Source organism: Ascaphus truei, unplaced genomic scaffold (assembly GCF_040206685.1).
Source record: "Ascaphus truei isolate aAscTru1 unplaced genomic scaffold, aAscTru1.hap1 HAP1_SCAFFOLD_315, whole genome shotgun sequence".
NCBI classification, from domain to species: Eukaryota; Metazoa; Chordata; class Amphibia; order Anura; family Ascaphidae; genus Ascaphus; species Ascaphus truei.
This window is the reverse complement of record NW_027456125.1, coordinates 296,858-308,903: the sequence shown is the minus strand read 5'-3', so window position 1 is coordinate 308,903 and position 12,046 is coordinate 296,858. Positions and strand designations below refer to the sequence as shown.

General features: G+C 58.6%; 1 protein-coding gene across 16 annotated transcripts in view; it reads left to right on the top strand.

Annotated features, from left to right (window-relative positions):
- The window catches only part of LOC142483287 (glycine N-acyltransferase-like), a 53,858-nt gene that overhangs the window by 27,132 nt on the left and 14,680 nt on the right, over positions 1–12,046 (top strand). The window lies entirely within an intron of this gene.

Sequence of the window (12,046 nt, the reverse complement as noted above, 5' to 3'; positions counted from 1 at the left end):
AGTGAGCCGTCCGGTGGCTGCAGGCATTTAAAAATGGCGTCTGTGACAGTAGTGCGTAGCCGGCCTTCATTAATAGAGGTAAAGCCCGGCTGGCGGCACCTAAAAACTGTGTGGCAAGGGCTGAAGTGTCAGCTCCTGAGTCGCAATCTATTGTGAAAATGTATTTTCCATCATATATCTGGTTTTTACCTTGTCGGACCCGCCTGAGCTCAGGGACGTTGAGTTGGATCAGACCAAACGTCTGCAGAGTATCTGTCCCCGTCCAAATTGTTTCCTATGTAGGTAGTGCATGCACGAGAAAAATTACACTGACTCCAAAGTTCAGAATGATAATGCTTCCTTTATTGTTACAGCCCGCGTTTTCTTATATAGGGACTCAGGGGAGAGATTGTATGCAAAAAAAGAGCTGTCTTATCTAAGGTCTAAGGGTTGTGTGCAAATGCACAGGTCAGTGTCTCATTGGTTCTTGTTAGGTCATGTCCTTGTATGGTCTTGTTATTGTAGTTTATGGTCTTGTTATTGTAGTTTAGTGGACACATCAGCTTTTGGGTTTGGGCGCCATCTTCCATACTTGATGGGAGGGGGAGCTGCGGTAGCCATTTTGAGTAAGGATCATAGGCATAGCAAGGTACACATTACAGATGAAAAGATAGGTATTTTATTGAATCCATCACAATGTCTTGTGCATGACTTTTAGGGGGGATATTTGGGTGAATCTATTGTCAGAATGCGCCAATGCGCCTACGGGGTCGGGACCCAAGTTACCAGTTCTCCGGTAAAAGTACCCGGCGAGCAGGCACCGCCTGCGGGTACGCGTATGCACACGCCCCGGTAATATCTCCCCTTATAAACGTACCGCTACTCACCACTAGGTGGAGTCGGCCATTTGAAAGCGTATTGTACCGATGCCGTGTGTCTGTAGCCGGGGTCCGGCTCATACGGTTATATCTATCCGCAGAAGGAGCGGTTACCCCGGGTCATACGGTTATATCTATCCGCAGAAGGAGCGGTTACCCCGGGTCATACGGTTATATCTATCCGCAGAAGGAGCGGTTACCCCGGGTCATACGGTTATATCTATCCGCAGAAGGAGCGGTTACCCCGGGTCATACGGTTATATCTATCCGCAGAAGGAGCGGTTGCCCCGGGTCATACGGTTATATCTATCCGCAGAAGGAGCGGTTACCCCGGGTCACACGGTTATATCTATCCGCAGAAGGAGCGGTTACCCCGGGTCATACGGTTATATCTATCCGCAGAAGGAGCGGTTACCCCGGCTCATACGGTTATATCTATCCGCAGAAGGAGCGGTTACCCCGGGTCACGGTGGATCAGAACTTATTAACACTTTTATATTTTTGGGATTCTCGATTTGAAGACAACAAGGAGGCAAAATAAATTGTCATTTATTTCCTTAATAGACAAACACACGACAACCTCAGAATACACTTAATGCACAACAATATAATACAACACTTACTGGGATGGGGAAACAAAATAAGTCCTTTGCGATAAAGCTGAAGAAATGCAGTCTCTGGCTTAAAGTCCTCTTGGCTAGGTTGCAGGTCGCAGGTCGCAAGTCGCAGGTCGCAGGGCGCAGGCCGCAGGTCGCAGGTCGCCAACCCAATATTTCCACCAAATGGAAGAAGTTTTTTCTTTTCCGTTGGAATTCGTCCGGGAGTCACCAGGTCAAACGAAATCCTGAAGTTGGGGTAAATCCTTAGTTACCATGTTGTTAACCCCTTGCGTCCTGGAACCGCTACCGCTGTACTTGAACAGAATCTTGAGCAAAGCTTGGATAAGTCATGAATCACCCCGGGGATAGCCCGGCAGGCAGGTTTATAGGCTTTTGCTCGCTCCCCCCTGTTCCCCCGAGCCCGTTCCCCCCGGCCCCCCCGAGCCCGTTCCCCCTGGCTCCCCCAAGCCCGCTCCCAGCCCGTTCCCCTCGGCCTCCCCAAGCCCTGTCCCCCTGGCCCCCCCGAGCCTGCTCCCAGACCGTTCCCCCAGCCCCCCCGAGCCCGCTCCCACCCCGTTCCCGCCCGCACCCAGCTCGCTCCCCCCGGCACCCCGAGCCTGCTCCCAGCTCGCTCCCCCCGGCCCCCCCGAGCCCGTTCCCGCCCGCTCCTATTTCGCTCCCCCCGGCCCCTCTGAGACCGCTCCCGGCTCGCCCCCCCCGGCCCCCCGAGCCCGCTCCCAGCACGCTCTCCCCTGCCCCCCCTGGCCTACTCGAGCTCGCTCCCCCCGGCCCCCCGAGTCAGAGGAGGACCGCAGGGTAGGAGCGCGCTCTAGCAGAGTGAGAAGTGTCTGCTGCTACAGCGAGCGCTTCTTACCCCGTGCAGTGCTGCCTGCTCTGCTCACACCATCCTGCTGCTACAGCGAGCGCTTCTTACCCCGTGCAGTCCTGCCTGCTCTGCTCACACTATCCTGCTGCTACAGCGAGCGCTTCTTACCCCGTGCAGTCCTGCCTGCTCTGCTCACACTATCCTGCTGCTACAGCGAGCGCTTCTTACCCCGCGCAGTCCTGCCTGCTCTGCTCACACTATCCTGCTGCTACAGCGAGCGCATCTTACCCCGTGCAGTCCTGCCTGCTCTGCTCACACTATCCTGCTGCTACAGCGAGCGCTTCTTACCCCATGCAGTCCTGCCTGCTCTGCTCACACTATCCTGCTGCTACAGCGAGCGCTTCTTACCCCGTGCAGTCCTGCCCGCTCTGCTCACACTATCCTTCTGCTACAGCGAGCGCTTCTTACCCTGTGCAGTCCTGCCTGCTCTGCTCACACTGCCCTGCTGCTACAGCGAGCGCTTCTTACCCCGTGCAGTCCTGCCTGCTCTGCTCACACTATCCTGCTGCTACAGCGAGCGCTTCTTACCCCGTGCAGTCCTGCCTGCTCACACTATCCTGCTGCTACAGCGAGCGCTTCTTACCCCGTGCAGTCCTGCCTGCTCTGCTCACACTATCCTGCTGCTACAGCGAGCGCTTCTTACCCCGTGCTGTCCTGCCTGCTCTGCTCACACTATCCTGCTGCTACAGCGAGCGCTTCTTACCCCGTGCAGTCCTGCCTGCTCTGCTCACACTATCCTGCTGCTACAGCGAGCGCTTCTTACCGCGTGCAGTCCTGCCTGCTCTGCTCACACTATCCTGCTGCTACAGCGAGCGCTTCTTACCCCGTGCAGTCCTGCCTGCTCTGCTCACACAATCCTGCTGTTACAGCGAGCGCTTCTTACCCCGTGCAGTCCTGCCTGCTCTGCTCACACCATCCTGCTGCTACAGCGAGCGCTTCTTACCCCGTGCAGTCCTGCCTGCTCTGCTCACATTATCCTGCTGCTACAGCGAGCGCTTCTTACCCCGTGCAGTCCTGCCTGCTCTGCTCACACTATCCTGCTGCTACAGCGAGCGCTTCTTACCCCGTGCAGTCCTGCCTGCTCTGCTCACACTATCCTGCTGCTACAGCGAGCGCTTCTTACCCCGTGCAGTCCTGCCTGCTCAGCTCACACCATCCTGCTGCTACAGCGAGCGCTTCTTACCCCGTGCAGTCCTGCCTGCTCTGCTCACACTATCCTGCTGCTACAGCGAGCGCTTCTTACCCCGTGCAGTCCTGCCTGCTCTGCTCACACTATCCTGCTGCTAAAGCGAGTGCTTCTTACCCCGTGCAGTCCTGCCTGCTCTGCTCACACTATCCTGCTGCTACAGCGAGCGCTTCTTACCCCGTGCAGTCCTGCCTGCTCTGCTCACACCATCCTGCTGCTACAGCGAGCGCTTCTTACCCTGTGCAGTCCTGCCTGCTCTGCTCACACTATCCTGCTGCTACAGCGAGCGCTTCTTACCCTGCGCAGTCCTGCCTGCTCTGCTCACACTATCCTGCTGCTACAGCGAGCGCATCTTACCCCGTGCAGTCCTGCCTGCTCTGCTCACACTATCCTGCTGCTACAGCGAGCGCTTCTTACCCCGTGCAGTCCTGCCTGCTCTGCTCACACTATCCTGCTGCTACAGCGAGCGCTTCTTACCCCGTGCAGTCCTGCCTGCTCTGCTCACACTATCCTGCTGCTACAGCGAGCGCTTCTTACCCTGCGCAGTCCTGCCTGCTCTGCTCACACTATCCTGCTGCTACAGCGAGCGCTTCTTACCCCGTGCAGTCCTGCCTGCTCTGCTCACACTATCCTGCTGCTACAGCGAGCGCTTCTTACCCTGCGCAGTCCTGCCTGCTCTGCTCACACTATCCTGCTGCTACAGCGAGCGCTTCTTACCCCGTGCAGTCCTGCCTGCTCTGCTCACACTATCCTGCTGCTACAGCGAGCGCTTCTTACCCCGTGCAGTCCTGTCTGCTCTGCTCACACTATCCTGCTGCTACAGCGAGCGCTTCTTACCCCGTGCGGTCCTGCCTGCTCTGCTCACACTATCCTGCTGCTACAGCGAGCGCTTCTTACCCTGTGCAGTACTGCCTGCTCTGCTCACACTATCCTGCTGCTACAGCGAGCGCTTCTTACCCCGTGCAGTCCTGCCTGCTCTGCTCACACTATCCTGCTGCTACAGCGAGCGCTTCTTACCCTGTGCAGTCCTGCCTGCTCTGCTCACACTATCCTGCTGCTACAGCGAGCGCTTCTTACCCCGTGCAGTCCTGCCAGCTCTGCTCACACTATCCTGCTGCTACAGCGAGCGCTTCTTACCCTGTGCAGTCCTGCCTGCTCTGCTCACCCTATCCTGCTGCTACAGCGAGCGCTTCTTACCCCGTGCAGTCCTGCCTGCTCTGCTCACACTATCCTGCTGCTACAGCGAGCGCTTCTTACCCCGTGCAGTCCTGCCTGCTCTGCTCACACTATCCTGCTGCTACAGCGAGCGCTTCTTACCCCGCGCAGTCCTGCCTGCTCTGCTCACACTATCCTGCTGCTACAGCGAGCGCTTCTTACCCCGTGCAGTCCTGCCTGCTCTGCTCACACTATTCTGCTGCTACAGCGAGCGCTTCTTACCCCGTGCAGTCCTGCCTGATCTGCTCACACTATCCTTCTGCTACAGCGAGCGCTTCTTACCCCGTGCAGTCCTGCCTGCTCTGCTCACACTATCCTGCTGCTACAGCGAGCGCTTCTTACCCCGTGCAGTCCTGCCTGCTCTGCTCACACTATCCTGCTGCTACAGCGAGCGCTTCTTACCCCGTGCAGTCCTGCCTGCTCTGCTCACACTATCCTGCTGCTACAGCGAGCGCTTCTTACCCTGCGCAGTCCTGCCTGCTCTGCTCACACTATCCTGCTGCTACAGCGAGCGCTTCTTACCCCGTGCAGTCCTGCCTGCTCTGCTCACACTGCCCTGCTGCTACAGCGAGCGCTTCTTACCCCGTGCAGTCCTGCCTGCTCTGCTCACACTATCCTTCTGCTACAGCGAGCGCTTCTTACCCCGTGCAGTCCTGCCCGCTCTGCTCACACTATCCTGCTGCTACAGCGAGCGCTTCTTACCCTGCGCAGTCCTGCCTGCTCTGCTCACACTATCCTTCTGCTACAGCGAGCGCTTCTTACCCCGTGCAGTCCTGCCCGCTCTGCTCACACTATCCTGCTGCTACAGCGAGCGCTTCTTACCCCGTGCAGTCCTGCCTGCTCTGCTCACACTATCCTGCTGCTACAGCGAGCGCTTCTTACCCTGCGCAGTCCTGCCCGCTCTGCTCACACTATCCTGCTGCTACAGCGAGCGCTTCTTACCCCGTGCAGTCCTGCCCGCTCTGCTCACACTATCCTGCTGCCACAGCGAGCGCTTCTTACCCTGTGCAGTCCTGCCAGCTCTGCTTACACTGTCCTGCTGCTACAGCGAGCGCTTCTTACCCCGTGCGGTCCTGCCTGCTCTGCTCACACTATCCTGCTGCTACAGCGAGCGCTTCTTACCCCGTGCAGTCCTGCCCGCTCTGCTTACACTGTCCTGCTGCTACAGCGAGCGCTTCTTACCCCGTGCGGTCCTGCCTGCTCTGCTCACACTATCCTGCTGCTACAGCGAGCGCTTCTTACCCCGTGCAGTCCTGCCTGCTCTGCTCACACTATCCTGCTGCTACAGCGAGCGCTTCTTACCCCGTGCAGTCCTGCCTGCTCTGCTCACACTATCCTGCTGCTACAGCGAGCGCTTCTTAACCCGTGCAGTCCTGCCCGCTCTGCTCACACTATCCTGCTGCTACAGCGAGCGCTTCTTACCCCGCGCAGTCCTGCCTGATCTGCTCACACTATCCTGCTGCTACAGCGAGCGCTTCTTACCCCGTGCAGTCCTGCCTGCTCTGCTCACACTATCCTGCTGCTACAGCGAGCGCTTCTTACCCCGTGCAGTCCTGCCTGCTCTGCTCACACTATCCTGCTGCTACAGCGAGCGCTTCTTACCCCGTGCAGTCCTGCCTGCTCTGCTCACACTATCCTGCTGCTACAGCGAGCGCTTCTTACCCTGCGCAGTCCTGCCTGCTCTGCTCACACTATCCTGCTGCTACTGCGAGCGCTTCTTACCCCGTGCAGTCCTGCCTGCTCTGCTCACACTATCCTGCTGCTACAGCGAGCGCTTCTTACCCCGTGCAGTCCTGCCTGCTCTGCTCACACTATCCTGCTGCTACAGCGAGCACTTCTTACCCCGTGCAGTCCTGCCTGCTCTGCTCACACTATCCTGCTGCTACAGCGAGCGCTTCTTACCCCGTGCAGTCCTGCCTGCTCTGCTCACACTATCCTGCTGCTACAGCGAGCGCTTCTTACCCCGTGCAGTCCTGCCTGCTCTGCTCACACTATCCTGCTGCTACAGCGAGCGCTTCTTACCCCGTGCAGTCCTGCCTGCTCTGCTCACACTATCCTGCTGCTACAGCGAGCGCTTCTTACCCCGCGCAGTCCTGCCTGCTCTGCTCACACTATCCTGCTGCTACAGCGAGCGCTTCTTACCCCGTGCAGTCCTGCCTGCTCTGCTCACACTATCCTGCTGCTACAGCGAGCGCTTCTTACCCCGTGCAGTCCTGCCTGCTCTGCTCACACTATCCTGCTGCTACAGCGAGCGCTTCTTACCCCGTGCAGTCCTGCCTGCTCTGCTCACACTATCCTGCTGCTACAGCGAGCGCTTCTTACCCCGTGCAGTCCTGCCTGCTCTGCTCACACTGTCCTGCTGCTACAGCGAGCGCTTCTTACCCCGTGCAGTCCTGCCTGCTCTGCTCACACTGTCCTGCTGCTACAGCGAGCGCTTCTTACCCCGTGCAGTCCTGCCAGCTCTGCTCACACTATCCTGCTGCTACAGCGAGCGCTTCTTACCCCATGCAGTCCTGCCTGCTCTGCTCACACTATCCTGCTGCTACAGCGAGCGCTTCTTACCCCGTGCAGTCCTGCCTGCTCTGCTCACACTATCCTGCTGCTACAGCGAGCGCTTCTTACCCCGTGCAGTCCTGCCTGCTCTGCTCAAACTATCCTGCTGCTACAGCGAGCGCTTCTTACCCCGTGCAGTCCTGCCTGCTCTGCTCACACTATCCTGCTGCTACAGCGAGCGCTTCTTACCCTGCGCAGTCCTGCCTGCTCTGCTCACACTATCCTGCTGCTACAGCGAGCGCTTCTTACCCCGTGCAGTCCTGCCTGCTCTGCTCACACTATCCTGCTGCTACAGCGAGCGCTTCTTACCCTGCGCAGTCCTGCCTGCTCTGCTCACACTATCCTGCTGCTACAGCGAGCGCTTCTTACCCCGTGCAGTCCTGCCTGCTCTGCTCACACTATCCTGCTGCTACAGCGAGCGCTTCTTACCCCGTGCAGTCCTGTCTGCTCTGCTCACACTATCCTGCTGCTACAGCGAGCGCTTCTTACCCCGTGCGGTCCTGCCTGCTCTGCTCACACTATCCTGCTGCTACAGCGAGCGCTTCTTACCCTGTGCAGTACTGCCTGCTCTGCTCACACTATCCTGCTGCTACAGCGAGCGCTTCTTACCCCGTGCAGTCCTGCCTGCTCTGCTCACACTATCCTGCTGCTACAGCGAGCGCTTCTTACCCTGTGCAGTCCTGCCTGCTCTGCTCACACTATCCTGCTGCTACAGCGAGCGCTTCTTACCCCGTGCAGTCCTGCCAGCTCTGCTCACACTATCCTGCTGCTACAGCGAGCGCTTCTTACCCCGTGCAGTCCTGCCTGCTCTGCTCACACTATCCTGCTGCTACAGCGAGCGCTTCTTACCCTGTGCAGTCCTGCCTGCTCTGCTCACCCTATCCTGCTGCTACAGCGAGCGCTTCTTACCCCGTGCAGTCCTGCCTGCTCTGCTCACACTATCCTGCTGCTACAGCGAGCGCTTCTTACCCCGTGCAGTCCTGCCTGCTCTGCTCACACTATCCTGCTGCTACAGCGAGCGCTTCTTACCCCGCGCAGTCCTGCCTGCTCTGCTCACACTATCCTGCTGCTACAGCGAGCGCTTCTTACCCCGTGCAGTCCTGCCTGCTCTGCTCACACTATCCTGCTGCTACAGCGAGCGCTTCTTACCCCGTGCAGTCCTGCCAGCTCTGCTCACACTATCCTGCTGCTACAGCGAGCGCTTCTTACCCCGTGCAGTCCTGCCTGCTCTGCTCACACTATCCTGCTGCTACAGCGAGCGCTTCTTACCCCGTGCAGTCCTGCCTGCTCTGCTCACACTATCCTGCTGCTACAGCGAGCGCTTCTTACCCCATGCAGTCCTGCCTGCTCTGCTCACACTATTCTGCTGCTACAGCGAGCGCTTCTTACCCCGTGCAGTCCTGCCTGATCTGCTCACACTATCCTTCTGCTACAGCGAGCGCTTCTTACCCCGTGCAGTCCTGCCTGCTCTGCTCACACTATCCTGCTGCTACAGCGAGCGCTTCTTACCCCGTGCAGTCCTGCCTGCTCTGCTCACACTATCCTGCTGCTACAGCGAGCGCTTCTTACCCCGTGCAGTCCTGCCTGCTCTGCTCACACTATCCTGCTGCTACAGCGAGCGCTTCTTACCCTGCGCAGTCCTGCCTGCTCTGCTCACACTATCCTGCTGCTACAGCGAGCGCTTCTTACCCCGTGCAGTCCTGCCTGCTCTGCTCACACTGCCCTGCTGCTACAGCGAGCGCTTCTTACCCCGTGCAGTCCTGCCTGCTCTGCTCACACTATCCTTCTGCTACAGCGAGCGCTTCTTACCCCGTGCAGTCCTGCCCGCTCTGCTCACACTATCCTGCTGCTACAGCGAGCGCTTCTTACCCTGCGCAGTCCTGCCTGCTCTGCTCACACTATCCTTCTGCTACAGCGAGCGCTTCTTACCCCGTGCAGTCCTGCCCGCTCTGCTCACACTATCCTGCTGCTACAGCGAGCGCTTCTTACCCCGTGCAGTCCTGCCTGCTCTGCTCACACTATCCTGCTGCTACAGCGAGCGCTTCTTACCCTGCGCAGTCCTGCCCGCTCTGCTCACACTATCCTGCTGCTACAGCGAGCGCTTCTTACCCCGTGCAGTCCTGCCCGCTCTGCTCACACTATCCTGCTGCCACAGCGAGCGCTTCTTACCCTGTGCAGTCCTGCCAGCTCTGCTTACACTGTCCTGCTGCTACAGCGAGCGCTTCTTACCCCGTGCGGTCCTGCCTGCTCTGCTCACACTATCCTGCTGCTACAGCGAGCGCTTCTTACCCCGTGCAGTCCTGCCCGCTCTGCTTACACTGTCCTGCTGCTACAGCGAGCGCTTCTTACCCCGTGCGGTCCTGCCTGCTCTGCTCACACTATCCTGCTGCTACAGCGAGCGCTTCTTACCCCGTGCAGTCCTGCCTGCTCTGCTCACACTATCCTGCTGCTACAGCGAGCGCTTCTTACCCCGTGCAGTCCTGCCTGCTCTGCTCACACTATCCTGCTGCTACAGCGAGCGCTTCTTACCCCGTGCAGTCCTGCCCGCTCTGCTTACACTGTCCTGCTGCTACAGCGAGCGCTTCTTACCCCGTGCGGTCCTGCCTGATCTGCTCACACTATCCTGCTGCTACAGCGAGCGCTTCTTACCCCGTGCAGTCCTGCCTGCTCTGCTCACACTATCCTGCTGCTACAGCGAGCGCTTCTTACCCCGTGCAGTCCTGCCTGCTCTGCTCACACTATCCTGCTGCTACAGCGAGCGCTTCTTACCCCGTGCAGTCCTGCCTGCTCTGCTCACACTATCCTGCTGCTACAGCGAGCGCTTCTTACCCTGCGCAGTCCTGCCTGCTCTGCTCACACTATCCTGCTGCTACTGCGAGCGCTTCTTACCCCGTGCAGTCCTGCCTGCTCTGCTCACACTATCCTGCTGCTACAGCGAGCGCTTCTTACCCCGTGCAGTCCTGCCTGCTCTGCTCACACTATCCTGCTGCTACAGCGAGCACTTCTTACCCCGTGCAGTCCTGCCTGCTCTGCTCACACTATCCTGCTGCTACAGCGAGCGCTTCTTACCCCGTGCAGTCCTGCCTGCTCTGCTCACACTATCCTGCTGCTACAGCGAGCGCTTCTTACCCCGTGCAGTCCTGCCTGCTCTGCTCACACTGTCCTGCTGCTACAGCGAGCGCTTCTTACCCCGTGCAGTCCTGCCTGCTCTGCTCACACTGTCCTGCTGCTACAGCGAGCGCTTCTTACCCCGTGCAGTCCTGCCAGCTCTGCTCACACTATCCTGCTGCTACAGCGAGCGCTTCTTACCCCGTGCAGTCCTGCCTGCTCTGCTCACACTATCCTGCTGCTACAGCGAGCGCTTCTTACCCCGTGCAGTCCTGCCTGCTCTGCTCACACTATCCTGCTGCTACAGCGAGCGCTTCTTACCCCGTGCAGTCCTGCCTGCTCTGCTCAAACTATCCTGCTGCTACAGCGAGCGCTTCTTACCCCGTGCAGTCCTGCCTGCTCTGCTCACACTATCCTGCTGCTACAGCGAGTGCTTCTTACCTCGTGCAGTCCTGCCTGCTCTGCTCACACTATCCTGCTGCTACAGCGAGCGCTTCTTACCCCGTGCAGTCCTGCCTGCTCTGCTCACACTATCCTGCTGCTACAGCGAGCGCTTCTTACCCCGTGCAGTCCTGCCTGCTCTGCTCACACTATCCTGCTGCTACAGCGAGCGCTTCTTACCCCGTGCAGTCCTGCCTGCTCTGCTCACACTATCCTGCTGCTACAGCGAGCGCTTCTTACCCCGTGCAGTCCTGCCTGCTCTGCTCACACTGTCCTGCTGCTCGCCGCCGGCACCGCATACCGGCATCTCCCCCCGCCTGGCTCTTAATTAGGTAAGTATATGGGGGGGGGGAGAGATGATATGATGATGATCTGGGGGGGAGATGATATGATGAGGGGGACTGAGGAAGATATGATGTGTAGGGGGGCTGGGGGAGATATGAGGATCTGCGGAGGGAGATATGATGATCTGAGTGGGAGATGATATGATGACAGGGACTGAGGGAGATATGATGATGATGAGGGGGACTGAGGAAGATATGATGATGATGAGGGGGGCTGGGGGAGATATGATGATGATGGGCACTCCTGCTGCCCCAGCGTTGTTTGCTCTGGGTTGCCGGAGATTAGGGAGGAGATTGGGTGCGTGGCGGGCGACATGGCGAACACGTCACAGAGCTGGTTGCCCTCATTGGCTGAACCAGCTCACGTGACGCTGACGTCCCGCGACTGCAGCCTGGAAGACAAATTCACATGTCTTGGCACAATGTCGCAGCGTCAACGGGCTACTGCGAAGCGAGCACTTTAGGAACTACCCTTGAAATCGGGAGTCGCAAAAATGCGCGCGCACGTCGCAACGCCGGCACCCTGAGCACGTACGGTCCAAATCTGTTTTCCATGGAGCAGTTTGGCCCATCTCACATTACAAGTTGTGCCGGCCTGGTCTATGCAGCCAGCCCGGGCAGTTACATAGGTGCCAGAATGTCTGCACAGTCATTGAAGTTCAAAGGAGGAAGGAGGTCCGGAGCTGAGAGAACTGTTTGGTGAGCGGGAAAAGGCTAAGTGCCAGATCCAGAGGGGGCACCCCACCCTCTGGCCTGGTGAATCCTGCGCAGCGGGGGAAATATGAATTAGCTGGGGGAAGTTGCTGCTCAGTGGCGCGTTTCCCATTGGCTAGTTCATATTTCCCGCCCACCTGGTT